Source organism: Nanorana parkeri, unplaced genomic scaffold, assembly GCF_000935625.1.
Source record: "Nanorana parkeri isolate BGI_ZX_2015 unplaced genomic scaffold, ASM93562v1 scaffold3714, whole genome shotgun sequence".
NCBI lineage: Eukaryota > Metazoa > Chordata > Amphibia > Anura > Dicroglossidae > Nanorana > Nanorana parkeri.
Genome location: NW_017309982.1, coordinates 8,525 through 9,113, shown reverse-complemented (window position 1 = coordinate 9,113; position 589 = coordinate 8,525).

The following is a 589-nucleotide window of genomic DNA, read 5'->3' as shown; positions in this document are numbered from 1 at the left end:
CGTCTCTTCCCCACGCGCGTCTCTTCTCCACGCGCGTCTCTTCCCCACGCGCGTCTCTCCTCCACGCACGTCTCTCCTCCACGCACGTCTCTTCCCCACGCACGTCTCTCCTCCACGCACGTCTCTTCCCCACGCACGTCTCTTCCCCACACACGTCCCTCTTAACACGTATGTTCTCCACACACGCTGAGGGGTCACCGGCGGCCATTTTTTTTTGATGATGAGATGTATGGAAGAAGACTTTCCATCACTATAGCGGTGAAGACACAACATTGCTCCTCCCCCTCCTGACCTCTGACCTCAGCTCTTCACACCCAGCAGGCCAATCCCTCGCTGCGGATCCTGCGGAGGTCAGCTGTGTCTCTGAGCCAATCAGAAGCAGAGAACACGCCCCTCCCTTCTCTCTATAGAAGGGTCAGCAGGGCACACACATGATCGGGTGGATGTCAGTGCGAGGGGATTACCTTCTCCTGACCTCTCCTGTGACCTCTGACCTCTCCCAGGTCAGGGGAGAGGGTTACCCGAGGGGGAGGGTGACTATTACCCCAGAGGGGAGGGGTTACCCCCAGGGGTAGGGGGGACTATTACC